Source organism: Somniosus microcephalus, chromosome 1 (assembly GCF_052327205.1).
Source record: "Somniosus microcephalus isolate GS21.2 chromosome 1, FLI_Smic_1.0, whole genome shotgun sequence".
In the NCBI taxonomy this organism is placed as follows: domain Eukaryota; kingdom Metazoa; phylum Chordata; class Chondrichthyes; order Squaliformes; family Somniosidae; genus Somniosus; species Somniosus microcephalus.
The window spans coordinates 251,525,198-251,541,061 of record NC_140987.1 but is presented as its reverse complement, the minus strand read 5'-3'; the positions used below and the strand labels follow the sequence as shown (position 1 = coordinate 251,541,061).

At 40.8% G+C, this 15,864-nt stretch overlaps 1 protein-coding gene across 8 annotated transcripts in view; it reads left to right on the top strand.

Annotated features, from left to right (window-relative positions):
• Positions 1–15,864, top strand: part of znf462 (zinc finger protein 462) — a 109,493-nt gene that overhangs the window by 2,017 nt on the left and 91,612 nt on the right. The window lies entirely within an intron of this gene.

Here is a 15,864-nt window from a genome sequence, read left to right as displayed (position 1 = left end):
TTATTGTTGTTAAACTGGCAGCAGTATGTGTGTGTCAGAAATTAAAATGAGCTGGATCATGACTATAAGATGACCATTAAATATAAGATCTTGGACATTGAATTGAATCAGCAAAAAGCAAAATAAGTGTGTTGTATTTCAAAATGTGCTGAAGAGAAAATGGACTTCATATATGACGATTCTTGATCACTGGAAGAAAAAGGTATCAAGGAACAATGAAGAAGATGTTTAGACAAAAATATTGCCTATGTTGAGACTGCCATATTGTGGTGTCCTTTTTAGCATAAATGTAGAGAGGTTGCTTCTGAACTGGAAGTTTGTTTGTTAATAGCTTGCAGTTTTCTTCCTGAGTGGAGGGGAGAGCTGTTGGTAGTAGAATGTGGAGCTGGGAGATGTGCTCTGGTCTTGTATCTATTCAGTTCCTTTTTGAAGTACAACTATGGTTGCATAGATATTGAAACTGCAGTGTATGAATAGTTGTAAACTTCTGGCATTTCCTACTCCTCTGTTGGTTGGAGAAAATCCTGTGGGCAATTTCCCAGAGCAAACTGGGCTTAATTGCTCATAGTACCTTCCAGTTTGAAATTCAAATGCTGTATTATGAATCCATGGTGGTTTTTCTCAATGGTTATGCTTAAAGGTAGACATTTTGAAGAGATTTCTCCAGTTTCAATGTGATGACCAGGACTTACTGAATGTCGCATTGGAGAACTACCAAATCTTCAATCAAAGCGTGAAAGGGTTTTGTATTGGTGCCATTCAAAAGGGAAGGCCTGGTTTACTTGAAGAGAACCCAAAATTTTGCAGGATCTTGCAAATTATCTTAAGAATTTGATTAATTACTTGCTAACTGTTTTATTCATAAGAGTATCTGCCACACATGGATGTGCTGGATCTGTAGGAGCTTCTCAATTTCTGATACTGGAGAGGAATTTAGTTTAGAGCTGAAATAAAAAAAACTGATGTTGACTTTTTATGACTTGCTGGTCCATTTATCCCCAAAAGTAGAACAGTTTTTGTAATGGGGGAGGTAACTATCACATTCACCGTGGGCCTTTTCTGCATTCTGGAATTCTTGTGATTCCTGGACTAATGTTGACTTTACTGGGTGGAAATGTATGTTCATGCATTTTTTTTTAAAAACATGTGAATCTAAACAAAGTATAGAAAATCCAAGATAGTAAATTATGTACCTGATTTCTTGGGGGGAATACATTTTTGAATACATGTTCTATGGAAATTGGGATTGTTTTGGAAAAGATAGATAGTTTTTAGGATATGTTCTAGAAGGAATGGGGATCTGGGCTTCAGAAGTTGGTATTATTTTTCAAAACTTCAGAAGAGACAAATGCAGTGTTTCATTTGCAGGGTGGTGGGAGTGTATGGAAACGTCCAGTCCATTACAGGTGCTGTTGATCTGTGTTCTATATCCTCGTAATTTAAAAATACACGAGTAATATTGGTAACGGTAGAATACTTGCTGAAGATTTCTGGTGTATTTTTGCAACCTTATGGAACTTTAGTCTCTATGCATGGCAACTTGAGATCTGGAAGCACCTTGTGACTGGAAATAAAACTAAGCTAGGTCACAGGATGGACTTTATTTTGAGAGATGGTTAGTAGAGCACATAGTTCATCCATTTGCAGCAAGAAACTAACATAAAAATGTTGGGACAATTTTGCAAGCACTGTATGAGATATTTAAGTCAAAGGCTTCAATTTTGCAACTCTTCTTTCAAACCCCTTTTATCTGAAACTAATGCTTTGTCTTGTGAACAAAGGCAGTTGCTAGATCATTCTGCAGTATAGTATTGCTGGTTAGCTTCTGAAGTGCAGTAGTCATTTCCTCTTGAGAATTATTAGGATTTTCCACATCTTGCTCTTTGACTGATCATGGCCATTGCATTGTTTCCAGTTTATAAACATGTGTACGTGGGCTAAAATTGCCATTAAAAAGCAATGGCTCTTAAGGGGCTTCCTCCTAACTGTTAAGTGAGGTAACTTAGACCTTAAAAAAAAAACCCCACCCAAATAAGCAAAACGAAAAGTAACCCATTGACCTTGTTATCCGTGATGCCAACTTCTTCTATTGATAAAACTACGTTAATTTTTTTAATGCAAGTGGAAGCTGCATTATTCATAGCCCTTTTGCACTGTTGTAGTCCCTTTTATGAGTTATTTTATTCTTCTATTCACAATACCTGCTCTGCACCTACCTGAGATGCTTAGTGCATTGTGTAAAAATGTATATTTTCAAGTCAGAATTATATTAGACTGAAGACAACTCTTTTTTTGTATATAATAGGCCATCTTTCTGCAGTTTCTCAAGCTTTTCTCAACAGGCATGGATATCAGTCTTGCAAGAGCTGAGCTTTTAGACTTTATTCTGTACCCAGTTTAGGCACATGGGAACATGAGTAGGCCATTTAGCCCCTCTGGCCTGTTCCGCCATTCAGTGAGATCATGGCTGATCTGTGACCTAACTCCATCCACCCGCCTTTGCCCCATGTCCCTTAATACCTTTGGTTAACAAAAATCTATCAATCTCAGATTTAAAATTAACAACTGACCCAGCATCAACTGCCGTTTGCGGAAGAGATTTCCAAACTTCTGCCACCCTTTGTATGTGGAAGTGTTTCCTAACTTCACTCCTGAAAGGCCTGGCTCTAATTTTTAGGCTATGCCCCCTAGTCCTAGACTCCCCAACTAGCGGAAATAGTTTTTCTCTGTCCACCCTATCAGTTCCCCTTAATATCTTCAATGGGCTCTCACTTGATTGGGAATTCTAACAATGCAGTGGTGGAAAGACTTGGCAAGAAAAGCGTAAAAGTTGTTTTTCTGAATGAGGTATTAAGAAGGAGGAAGGCTCTAATGTGGAGAATCTGGTGAAACAGGGATGCAATAGGTAGGTCCCCAGTGGGCACTTGAGTCATATGATTGATTGTTCCGTCCATGACTTAGACTGCTTAATGATGAGTTGCTCTCAGTTCCATGAATTATTTTTTGGATGCTTTCCAATGAGCTTAGCACAAGATGGTGGTTAAGACTCTCCAAGAATGTAGCCTGTTGAGATCTGTAATGGCTGTAACCTATTTGTGATTCCTGAATTTCAGTGCGTGTATAGACAGTGGTCTTATCCTGCCTGCTGGAACTGTTTCAGTCGTGATAAAGTCTCTCATGGTAGACTAATGAAATCCCTAAGAATGACAATCGGTGTAAATAAAGATGATGCGTCTTCAGGTTTTGTGCAAGCTAGCGGAAAATGTTTCAAGATTTTTCTCCTCAAATAATGGAAATGGGACTTTTTATGGGCCTAGAGATTCCATATTTCCTTTTCAGGTTTGCAGGGCATCAGATTTAGGTTCTAGTTGGGAGATGAAGACTGTTAGTCAACATCATAGATGTTAATGAATGGTGAATCGCCCAATATGGTCAAAGATTTGATGGTTAATGGCTGAAAGGTTGTTGTGGGAGTCACAGAATGTCATGCATATATTGTGTAATTGCATTTAATTTGTCATTTGTATCAAAAATATTTGTGCAATCACAATACTGACAGATCCTTTGTGTCTTATTTTAACAGCACAATTTATATTGCATTTCATAGCCTTATTTTTGGTACTGCACTTTGAGAAGTTTGTCTTTCATGCTGTAGGACCTCAAAGAATTTCATATTTTTGTTTGTTTTTATCTAGTCTTAAGAAAGGTTGCTTTTGCTTCATTCATGCGTTTTGAGGTTCTTTCCATCACAATTTAAACCCAGAACTAAACGGAGCAATTTGTAGAGTGGCGCTGGTCGTCATTCTGTACTGGAAAGGTGCACAGAATTTTAATTCCATCTGTCTCCTACTCTCATCCCTTCCCCCCCCCCCCCCCCCCCCACCCAAAATAATCCACGCAAAAAAACATATTGAGAGAATTTCCAGGTGACCAGATGTTTTTTTTTGCATATGCCTGGTTTTATTTAAGATTTTAGATTGCAGCCTGAAGACGAGGCATGAATTCCTTTTGGTGCTTAACCCTTTTCCCACTTTTGATCTGCATTTTTTCATTGACATTGTAAGCATCAGTTACACAAAGGATGGTGATTGGAAAGGGTTAAGAGGAAGGAGGTTAAAAAGTGGAAAGAGTCATGACCAGGGTAATCCATGATTGTGTTTTTCGATATACGTTTGCACTAATCTGAGTGTACTGTTCTTTAGATAAAGACTATTGATAAGAGAGACTTGCAGCAGAAAACTAAATAATGGTGTAGCTCAAGTTTATAAAGACTTGCATTGTAGAGATGAATCCCAGGTAAACATGACATTGTTTTCTTTTTTTTTAAATGACCTCCATGTTGTCTAGATGTTCAAAGAATGTTCTAGTAAATGGAAGCTGGCATCCTTATAAAATAAAGGATTGGAGTCCTACAGTAACAACATCCATGGGTTAAATTGTCTTGATCTGAGAGAGCATATTTATCCATAGTAAACATCTCAAATATCAAAGAGTGTGATTGACCCTTGAAGTAGAGCTTCTCTTCAGGAATCTGGTTAGAGCTGGTGCAAATGTGGAGTTAATATTTCTGCTAAGTTCCACAAAGGCTATGCAGACTGTAGCCTGATGTATGCATAGTAGTGTGCAAACTTCTGAAGTGCAGGAGCAAAAAAAATGAGGAGCCACCAAACCTTGTCAAACTGGATTCCAAGCATTTGGACAATTGCCAATAGGAATCTGTTTTGTTTCATACAAACAGAAAATGGCGATTGAGATGTGACTATTACACTGCATTCTCCATGGACGGGTTGAGTCTCTTAAATATGAAACTGGTTGTATTGTAGATCTCCAATTGCCCTTATTTGTGCAGCAGAAGATAGGAAAATGTGAAGTAATCTGCTGTAACTCTCATCGTTTGGATTAAACTGATCCTGCAACTCCACACAATGAGCTTTGCATGACCTGCCCCTTTAAAGGAAAGAATGGAATTGGTGATTGATGTCACTGGCTGAGAAAGCACCCAGTGATTATTGCCTGAGAAATAAGATTCAGTGTTTGGGTAATCTACACTGTCCTACATTTTATCCAAGGTTGCAAAAAAAATTGTTTTACGTTTTGACTTTCCAAGGTGGTTAAGCATACTGAGATTTTGACAAAGCTCATGGGGATCTAACACGTGAAGTGTGGTCGTGTTCAATGCTTTTTTTTAAAAAAGAAAAGAGATCTGCATCTGGAGAGTTGCAAAATGGGGCCTCTGATCTGCAAAGCTAGCAAGCCTGCTGCCAGAGTTGTGACGCAGGAGATAAAACTGTTGGGCAGCAGCAGCTGGGGGGTGGGTCCACATAGAAGGATGTAGTGTCTACATGAAGAACTTGGCTTGGCAGAAAGCAGGCAGCCATTTCATCTCTGTAGATTATAGTTTTGGTTGCAAAGGGGAGTTTCAAACTAGCACCAAAAAAAACCTGTAGGACATTTCACTGCATAACGTTAGCTTTCAACCTTCAAGAATCATTTCTTTTAAACGCCTGGCAAAACTGTTCAAATTTGGGTTTCTAAAAAAAAATGCACCTCATGAAAGGACCATTTCATTTAGTTATCCTTTTCCCCCTGCTCGCCATGAACCATTTCCTTTTGTTTGCATTGACTTGAGATTTATAAAACTGCTGCACGGTTTTAGTACAAAATACAGTGCTGGTGGTCACTGTAGCAATCGGGTTTTTTTGAGACCTGCTGAACTATTGGTACATAATTGTCTAGTAACTCTTAGTACATTTCCCCAACTTCCTAAACATAAATAAAATCTAGACAACAAAGTAGAATCCTGGTGGAACTCTTCTATGGTATTGAGGCAGATATGGGCAGCATTCCTTGGGTCAATTAAAAAAAAAAAAAAAAGAATTGGAATGAAAAAATGATGAGCAGTTTACGTGAGATGTGGTTTAACTGTTAATTTGAGGAAGTATCCTCCTGAAGCAGTAGGGAGTGGGACAGAATTAGCAAACAGTTGAGGAAGAAATAATTAAAGTTCTTATCTTCAGATCCCATATTTTATCTAGTGAGCATGCTGGTGGAATTGTTCAAAGTTCAGATGCTGGTTGGTAATTTACATGCAGCATAGTGATGTGTTCAGCTTCACAAACCTGTTTGAAATGCATAGTGCATGTGGACTAGGCTTGCAGCTAGTAGATGGAGCGCTGGGCATGATGTTTTATCTGTTCTGTGAAAAGGAACTGGATGGTACTGTCAAACCAACACTGATCCACCCAATAGAAGCGGTAGTCTTTGTTTACATCGGCTTTAATTGTCATTGGGTACTGTAAATGCTTAGGGATGGGTGCCTAACTTGGGGGGTGTGAGCGATTTCTGTCATTTTGTGTTATTTAACTGTAGGATCTTAACGCACATTGTCAAAGGTGACTGGTTAGTGGCCCAGAGGCACAAAATCTGACTTAACCATTAATGCAACTGGAATACAAAATACTGCTCTGTGGGTGTAAGAAGTGTCACCAAGGTAAGCACACTGGACCATTTGAAAGAAAGACTTGCATTTATATAGCACCTTTCGCGACAGGGTGTTCCAAAGCGCTTTACAACCAATGAAGTACTTTTTGAAGTGTAGTCACTGTTGTAATGTGGCAGCTAATTTGCACACAGCAAGCTCCCACAAACAGCAATATGATAATGACTGTTTTAGTGATGTTGATTGAAGGATAAATATTGGCCAGGAAAGGATACCGAGGAGAACTCCACTGCTCTTCTTTGGAATAGTGCCATAGGATCTTTTACATCCACCTGAGAGGGCAGACGAGGCCTCTGTTTAACATATTTCATCTGAAAGACGGCATCTCCGACAGTCCAGCATTCCCTCAGCGCTGCACTGCAGTGTCAGCCTAGATTTTTGTACTCAAGTCTCTGGAGTGGGACTTGAACCCACAACTTTCTGACTTGGAGGCAGGTGTGCTACTCAGTGAGCCACGGCTGACGCCGTATATTATTTGAGAATACGATGTGGGTGTTTGTACTGAAATTGGACCTGCATTGTCATCACAAGTTGTGACCACAGCAAATCCTGCATCTTGCTCCAACTTCCACACCGTTCCCAGTTTTATTCATTAGCTTCCGATAGATGATACAAGACCTGTACCTGTGGATGTTTATATATCAGACTGGACTAAACTGATCTCTTCCGTATGGATTTAAAAGAAAAACTGCAACAGATCACTCAGAAAATCCTGCAATTGGTGCTAAGAGGAACTAGTTTCCTGAGAAGTAGGAATCCTCAACTAGACAATGTCGAAACTCCTTTTTATAAATCTTTGATACAAACACTCCATTTTCAGAACCGTGGATGTATTATGCTTGGTTACGGTATGTTTGGAAGATTCTGTACCTAAAGAACAGGACAGGTTTCGCTGACAACAATTGCAAGATTCAAGAGTTGATGTTCCAGTTGCCTGAAATCTTGGAAACCCAATTCTTGCCTAGGGACCTTTGTTTTATGGTAGGTCTGTCAGGGCAAGCAAGAATTATTCTTTCTCCTCTCCTGGCCATTTTCAAATTGGGTACTGCTACCTAAAAATCTTCCAGAAAGATACAGCACAGAAGGAGGCCATTCAGCCCATCATGCCTGTGCTGGCTCTTTGAAAGTTAGCTAATTGGTTCCTTTCCCCATAGCCCTGCAACCCTTCAAGTATTTATAGTAAGAAATATTTTAAATATATATATGTCTTCAATATATGAATTTGCTCAATTTTAAAAACTTTTTGAATTTTTATGGAAAACACATTGAAGTTAAAAGCAATTTTCACACAATGCCATCTGCCAAAGTTTCCAAAGGAAGGAGAACCTATAAAAAAGCCAGAAAGATGGTTGTGGAACTGCTCTTGTTTGGTGAGGGGTTTTCTGTGCAAGTGTTGGTTGTTGTAAAGATCCTTTGGCGTAAAGGCAATTCTATGTTCCAGGGCTCCCTGTTGAACATTCTGTTTATAGTGCATGTGTAATAGAACATTCGGACATTAAATGCTGAAATATATTAAGCAGATCATGGGAGTGTTATCACAAACTTTCTCTCTAAAACGGAATTATATAACATAGGCTTGCTTGGAGTTTAACGTATATACTATACATCAGCCTAAAAATAAAAATACAGATAAAATCCTAATCTCCAGAGCTTAAAGCACAGATTTGAACTATTCAGTGGCTTCCTGTCTGTGTTTCTGCATTCATAGACCATTTCTGAAGAAGAAGCTTATCTCAATAGTGAAGTCTTTCTCGTTTTGTTGTGTTATTCGCACTTGTCTTCAAACAAATGATCTTGAAATTCTCATTTATTTCAAATATCTCTGGTCACCATATTCCATGTGCACTTTTGTGTTATCATGAGAGATGTGTAGCATAGCTGAAAAAATTACCCGTTGAATTTTAGTGTTAAGAATTTAGATTAATAACACCTGTCAGACATGCCATAAAACGAAGGTCCCTAGGATGCCTGCTAGCTCAGGATATCGCTTATTAACTCGTCAGTATGACGTAGGCACGAGCAGTATTATTGCTGTTACTTGTAATGTGAAGCATAGCAACAAATTCCACCTCAATTGGTAAACAAAGGGAGACAATTGTGAATTGCTAATGCACATTATTAAAAAATTGTCACATGGTGAATGGTTTACTATATTGAAGGGCTCAAATATTAGGGTACATGGTTTAAAATTAGTAAAAAGGGAAGTCGAGTGGAAGTTTTGCACCCATAGCACCATCGTTGCAGAGTGAGTTACCAGGGAAGACCTTTTACATAGGATATACGGCATAGAAACAGGCCATTTGGCCCGACCAGTCCATGCCAACATTTATGCTCCACTCCAGCCTTCTCCTGTCTATTCTCATCTAAATCTATCGGCATAACCCTCTATTCCCTTTTCCCTTATATGCTTGTCTAGCCTCCCCTTAAATGCATCTATACTATTCACTTCAACCACTCCCTGTGGCAGCGAGTTCCACATTTTCACATTTGGGTAAAGAAGTTTCTTCTGAATTCCCCATTGGATTTCTTGGTGACTATCTTTTATATTGATGGCCTCTAGTTATGCTCTTCCCCACAAGCGGAAACATTTTCTCTGTAGCCACTTTATCAAAACCTTTCATAATTTTATAGATCTCTATTAGGTCACCCCTCAGCCTTTTTTCAAGAGAAAAGAGACCCAGCCTGTTCATCCTTTCCTGATATGTATTCCCTCGCATTTCTGGTATCATCCTTGTAAATCTTCTCCGCACACTCTCCAGTGCCTCTAATATCCTTTTTATAATATGGCGACCAGAACTGTACGCAGTACTCTAAGTGTGGTAACCAAGGTTCGATACAAGTTTAGCATAACTTCCATACTTTTCAATTGCTTTCTTTATTGCAACTTTTTGTGATTTGTGTATTTGTACTCCGAGATCCCGTTGTTCCTCTACCCCGCCTATACTCGCACCCTCTAAGTAATAAGTGACCTCCCTATTCTTCCTACCAAAATGTAATACCTCACATTTATGTGTTGAACTTCATTTGCCAATTATATGCCCATTCTGCAAGTTTAGTAATGTCCTCCTGTAAATTGTTGCAGTCCTCCTCAGTATTGACTATCCCCCCCCAATTTCATGTTATCCACAAATTTAGAAATCATGTTTTTGATTCCAAAGTCTAAATCATTAATATAAATTGTGAACAACAGTCATCCCAGCACTGATCCTTGTGGAACACCACTACCCACCTTCTACCACTCTGAATAGCTACCCTTTACCCTTACTCTCTGCTTTCTGTCTTGACGCCAGCTAGCTATCCATTCTGCTACTTGTCCCCTGACTCCGCATTCTCTGACCTTGTTCATCAGTCTATTATGGGGTATCTTATCAAAGGCCTTTTGAAAATCTAGATAAATTACATCTACTGCATTACCATTGTCTACTCTCTCTGTTACCTCTTCAAAAAATTCAATGAGTTTGGTCAAGCAAGACTTTCCCTTTTGAAATCCATGGCTTCTAGATGTTCTATTTTCTCCTTTTAGTAGGGATTCCATTATTTTTCCTACCACTGATGTTAAGTTGACTGATCTATAATTCCCTGGACATGTTCTATCCCCCTTCTTGAATATAGGTGTTACATTAGCTATCCGCCAGTCCTCTGGCACTACACCCTTTTCTAACAAATTATTAAATATGTATAGTAATGCCTCTGTTATCTCTTCCCTAGATTCTTTTAAAATGCATGGATGCAATCTATCCGGACCAGGGGTTTTAGCCTCTTTGAGTTTGATTAGTTTATTTAATATAGCCCCTCTTTTTATTTTAAATGCACTTATCTCATTACTAATCTCATCATCCAATGTCATGTCCACCTGTTCTGTCTCCCTGGTAAATACTGAAGCAAAATAATCATTTAATATTTCTGCTATCTCTCTATTTTACCTGTGGCATTATCCTGTCTATCCCTTAATGGCCCTATTCCCATCCCAAGCTTCCTTTTTTATTGATGTGCCTGTAAAATATTTTACTATTTTGTTTTATGTTCCTTGATAATTTAATTTCATAGTTCCTCTTTGCCTTCCTAATTGTTTTTTTGACTTCTCTCTAATCTCTTCGTTAAAAGAGAAAAAATGTTTTTGAGGCAATTGTACATGTTTCTGGAGAAGGGGATTTAGCAATATAATGAGAAGGTGGGATTGAGGGATATGGTGAGCAGGTAGGATTGAGGGATAGTGTGAGCAGGTGGGATTGAGGGATGGTGTGAGCAGGTGGGATTGAGGGATATGGTGAGCAGGTGGGATTGAGGGATAGTGTGAGCAGGTGGGATTGAGGGATAGTGTGAGCAGGTGGGATTGAGGGATGGTGTGAGCAGGTGGGATTGAGGGATATGGTGAGCAGGTGGGATTGAGGGATAGTGTGAGCAGGTGGGATTGAGGGATGGTGTGAGCAGGTGGGATTGAGGGATGGTGTGAGAAGGTGGGATTGAGGGATGGTGTGAGAAGGTGGGATTGAGGGATGGTGTGAGAAGGTGGGATTGAGGGATGGTGTGAGCAGGTGGGATTGAGGGATAGTGTGAGCAGGTGGGATTGAGGGATAGTGTGAGCAGGTGGGATTGAGGGATGGTGTGAGAAGGTGGGATTGAGGGATGGTGTGAGCAGGTGGGATTGAGGGATAGTGTGAGCAGGTGGGTAGATTGGATTGAGGGATATGGTGAGAAGGTAATTTAATATGGTATATGGTGAGAAGGTGGGATTGAGGGATGGTGAGCAGGTGGGATTGAGGGATGGTGTGAGAAGGTGGGTAGATTGGATTGAGGGATATGGTGAGAAGGTAATTTAATATGGTATATGGTGAGAAGGTGGGATTGAGGGATGGTGAGCAGGTGGGATTGAGGGATGGTGTGAGCAGGTGGGTAGATTGGATTGAGGGATATGGTGAGAAGGTAATTTAATATGGTATATGGTGAGAAGGTGGGTAGATGGGATTGAAGGTTTGAAACGGTTTCTGCTTCCAAATATCCTCATGTACATTGTTTAAAGACGAAGAGCTTGTTGCCGATGAGCCACGTTTCTCCTTTTAATTTCTGTTTGTGGAGTGAGGATGGGGACAGGAAAGTATGGAACTTGCTCCCCTTTCAAATGGGCTGTTACAAGACGATTTAAGGCTTACTGATGTATCTGTTTTTGTACTGAGAAAGTTTGGCATCATTTCTGAATTATATTGTGTCGGGACCTGCCTCAAGAGTTCTCATTCTTCGCCTGAAGGTAATATTGAGCTTGATAAATGGACACTTGGCTTGCAGAATACGTAGCTTCATGTACGTTTCAGATAGGTTTGGGTAACATGGTACATAAATGGCTTGAAAAGATCTTTTGTTCTTCTAAATAAAATTAATTTTTTCTTAAGTCTTTTTACCTTTTACTGTCAATATGCACAGAAGCTGTGATTGTTCTCCTTTAGAGCAGAGAAGGTTAAGGGGAGATTTAATAGAGGTGTTCAAAATCATGTGGGTTCTTCATAGAGTAGATAAGAAGAAACTGTTTCCACTGGCAGGAGGGTTAGTAACCAGAAGAGACAGATTTAAGATAATTGGCAAAAGACCTGGGGGAGATGAGAATTTTTTTCATCAGCGAGTAAATGGAATGCACTGCCTGAAAGGGCGGTGGAAGCAGATTCAGTAGTAACTTTGAAAAGGGCAATTAGATAAATACGTGAAAAGGAGAACGTTGCAGGGCTTTAGGGAAAGGGCAGGGAGTGGGACTAATTGGAGAGCTCTTTCAAAGAGCCAGCACAGGCACGATGGGCTGAATGGCCTCCTTCTGTATCGATTCTGTGAATATATAAAGATGTGTGCGACTGTAAGATGATTGACGTTTGTCAACAGATAGTGCCACATCCATAGTTCTCAATTAGCATACTCTAGAAATCTCTGTCATTGTTTTTGCACTGTGATCAGGGACACTGCGGGAACCTCCGGCTATCGGGTGATCCGATAACATAGAAGAAAAACTTGAATTTATATAGCGTGTTTCACGACCTCAGGACATCCCAAAGCGCTTTACAGCCAATGAAGTACTTTTGAAGTGTAGTCACTGTTGTAAAGTAGGATTCGCGGAAGTCAATTTGCGCACAAGATCCCACAAAGAGCAATGTGATAACGACCAGATAATCTGTTTTAATGATTAGGTTGAGGGATAAATATTACCCAGGACACTGGAAGAACCTGGCTATTGGATCTTCTACAGCCACCTGCGACCAGATGGGGTTTTGGTTTAATGTCTCATCTGAAAGACAACACCTCAGACAGAGCAGCACTCCCTCAGTACTGCACTGGGAGGTTCAGCCGAGATTTTGTGCTCCAGTCTCTGGAGTGGGACTTGAACCCACAACCTTCTGACTCTCTCTATGGTGTGAATGCTACCCACTGAGCCACAGCTGAGACTAATTTTTTCTTGGGATGGAGTCAGTCCTCATTCCATGTACTGCAGTTCTCGTGATGTCTCATCTTCACTAACTTTATCCACATAGTTTTTGAAATATAGACTGCATGATTCTCCTGCATAAACTTGGGTAGCGCGCTTGCCTCTGAGTCAGAAGGTTGTGGGTTCAAGCTCCACTCCAGAGACTTGGGCACAAATTCTAGGCCAACACTCCCAGTACAGTACTGAGCGAGTGCTGTACTGTCGGAGGTGCCGTCTTTCGGATGGGATGTTAAACCGAGGCCCCGTCTGCCCCCTCAGGTGGACATAAGATCCCACGGCACTATTTTCAAGAGCAGGGGAGTTCTCACCGGTGTCCTGATCAATATTTATCCTTCAACCAACATCACTAAATCACTGTGGGAGCTTGCTGTGCGTAAATTGGATGCCGCGTTTCCTACAGTACAACAGTGACTACGCTTCAAAAATACTTCATTGGCTGTGAAGTGCTTTGGGACGTCCTGAGGTTGTGTAAGGTGCTATGTAAATACAAGTCTCTTAGATTCTGACCATTTGTTGTAAAAATGCCTGCAAACTATCTCTCTCTAGCAATTAGGTCATCTTTCCCTCTTTGCTGTGGTCAGAAGTTTGATTTGGTTTTGTGGCTTGGCAATAATAACTTGATCCATCCCTAAGTGACACTGCGTCTTGCAAATGTTGATCTATTAGATGCAGGTAGGGTATTTCACCTCTGATGAGAAACTGGTACTGGGGTTCAAATTGCCTTCAACAAACCGGCTCTTTTCCAATGTCCTGCGGAGGTCATTTGGATTGAGAAGTGTGCACCAGTGCAGCCTGTACCCTGGACTCCCTGTGATATTTGAGGGAGGCACTGTATATGGTAGGAATGAGAGCACTCGGGTAAGGAAGTGCACCGCAATACAATGTCTTTGTTTGCAGGAGTGCTCCCAAGTAATGGTAGTTATTTGCATTCCACATAGTGCGGTGTCTCACTGCCACTCATCTGTATGCTGCTCCTGTCGCACAACATCTCAAGCTTGTGAACACAGACAATGCGCCATCTCTTTGTGCCATTTGAAGCTCTCTAAACCCTGAATGCATGTGAAGGTCCATTGTTGTGCTGTGCCAGCTGACTCCGCACCTCGCAAACAGCACTGATGCTTTGTACCATCAGTTTCTATGGGAAGGGATCTTTGCATGATGTCCCTCTGGCGGTCGTCATGTCCTCTAGAGTGTGAAGCACACTGTGGCAAACTAGTAGTCCATTTCCCTGCACATGCCAGACTTGTACTGCCATTTGAGGTATTTAGCGTGAAGGTGTCAGGCCTGTGCCAACATGATGGGCTGTTTTTCACCAGAACTTACTGTGCTGTATTATGAGACTTCTTCCGTAGATTGTTAGTTGTATCTCACTAATTCTTCAAGCTGCGCAGTACAGCACAGTATTATCAAAACCTCCAGTTTGAAATGCAAAACGGCAGAAATGTCATGCTTGTTAACTAGGAGCAAGAAACTTATGGAAATTACTAGTAAAATCTGACAATTGAGCCGTTGAAAGCCTTTGCTAGGCTGGAAGAGTATATAGTTGTCGAGCCCAAGAGCAGTGAACGTTTTAACACGTGAGAAACAATTCTTTTAACAACTGATTAGCAGAAATGGACCGTTCATTCCCTCAACAACCCAGATGTTTGATCAGCTTGGCAAAGTGGGAGTTCAAAAACTGAAAAACTTACCATCATTTTACACGCAGCTCCCGTGCAAATGCTGAGGCGTACAGAAGGTAGCTTACTGTGATCTGGTTCCCCCTCCCCTTCCACCAAAGCACTCTGAGATATGAGCATACGTTTTATAATCTGCACTTTGAAGAGAAATCTGTTGTCAGGTATGGGGAAGTAAAAATAAAATCATCTTGCTTTGTCAGTGGATGCTTTTTGCTGTTTGCTTGAAATATGTTCTGCCATGGTGCATTCCAAAAGATTCATAGTCTTATTCCTGCAACATCCAAATAAATACTGTTTGAGGAAACTGGGTCAGTTATCAAAGCAAAATGATGCATATTCGTAGAAGAATTGGCTCTTGTTACCATCTGCAATATACAAATGGTAATTGAGTGGCCGGGGTGGTGGTGGGGGGGGGGGGCGGGTGGGAGAAAATTGGTTTACACCAAACTTGTTAGTACAGTATCTAGGTTTGTAGAAACAACCGTGATTGTCTAGATTGATTAAAAACCGACACCATTATCAGATTTCCCACAGTGCGAATTGCATAATTTAGTGGTTGGCAGAGGAGGTGTTAGACCAGCATGAAACCAATCCTTAGTTTCAGTTACTATCATGGCCTACTATATATAGAATAAATTAAAAGATTAAAAACAACTGTCCTTTATTTAAAAGAAAGGTTAGACACTCTTGTTGAGGAATTGTGGTGGGACAGAGGTTGTGTACAGCAGATTCAGCATTGAATTCCAATGCTCTCCTGGCCGACCTCACATATTCCACCCTCCGTCAACGTGAACTCATCCAAAACGCGGCTGCCCGTGTCCTAACTCACACCAAGTCCCGTTCACCCATGACCCTTGTGCTTGCTGACCTACATTGGCTCCCAGTCCGGCAGCGCCTTGATTTGAAAATTCTCATCCGTGTTTTCAAATCCCTCCATGGCCTCTCCTAACCTTTTCCAGCCCTGCAACCCTCCGAGGTCTCTGTGCTCCTCCAATTCTGGCCTCTTGCGCATTCCCGATTTTAATCACTCCACTTTTGGCAGCAGTGCCTTCAGCTGCCTAGGCCCTAAGCTCTGGAATTCCCTCCCTAAACCTCCGCCTCTCTCTCTTTTTAAGACGCTCCTTAAACCTACCTGTCCTAATATCTCAATATGTGGCTCCGTGTTAAATTTAGTTTGATAATCGCTCCTGTGAAGCGCCTTGGGACGTTTTACTATGTTAAAG